A 430-nucleotide genomic window follows, 5' to 3' on the forward strand; every position below is an offset into this window, starting at 1 on the left:
AGATCGCGAAACGCGGACCGCGGGCTGACCCCCGCGGTCCGCGTGTTTTAGAAAATAAAAAACGCAGTATGGAATAATCTACCCAAAAGTGCGAACCAAACGGTATGGCGTATAAGCTGCCTCAAACGGGCCCTAAGAGATTAATAACTTGAGTGTTTTGTCCTTTAGAGAACTAAGATGCAAAATATAGAATTGTCTACAAATGACTTGTGAAAGCAATAATGTGATAAATGAGGTTTTGAAGAAGGTCTTAGAATATATATCTATTCTAGGTGGTTAAACTAGAGTCCTTGTACAAATTTGGAGGTTTTTGCACTATGAAGTTGCGGGCATATGATGCTGTAATTATATTATTTATTGGAGTTAGATATGGACCTTATTAAAAAAAAGAGAAAAAAAAAAAACTACTAACATCTACAAGTGTTTTTAG

This window comes from Phalaenopsis equestris, unplaced genomic scaffold (assembly GCF_001263595.1).
Source record: "Phalaenopsis equestris unplaced genomic scaffold, ASM126359v1 Scaffold000540, whole genome shotgun sequence".
Taxonomy (NCBI): domain Eukaryota; kingdom Viridiplantae; phylum Streptophyta; class Magnoliopsida; order Asparagales; family Orchidaceae; genus Phalaenopsis; species Phalaenopsis equestris.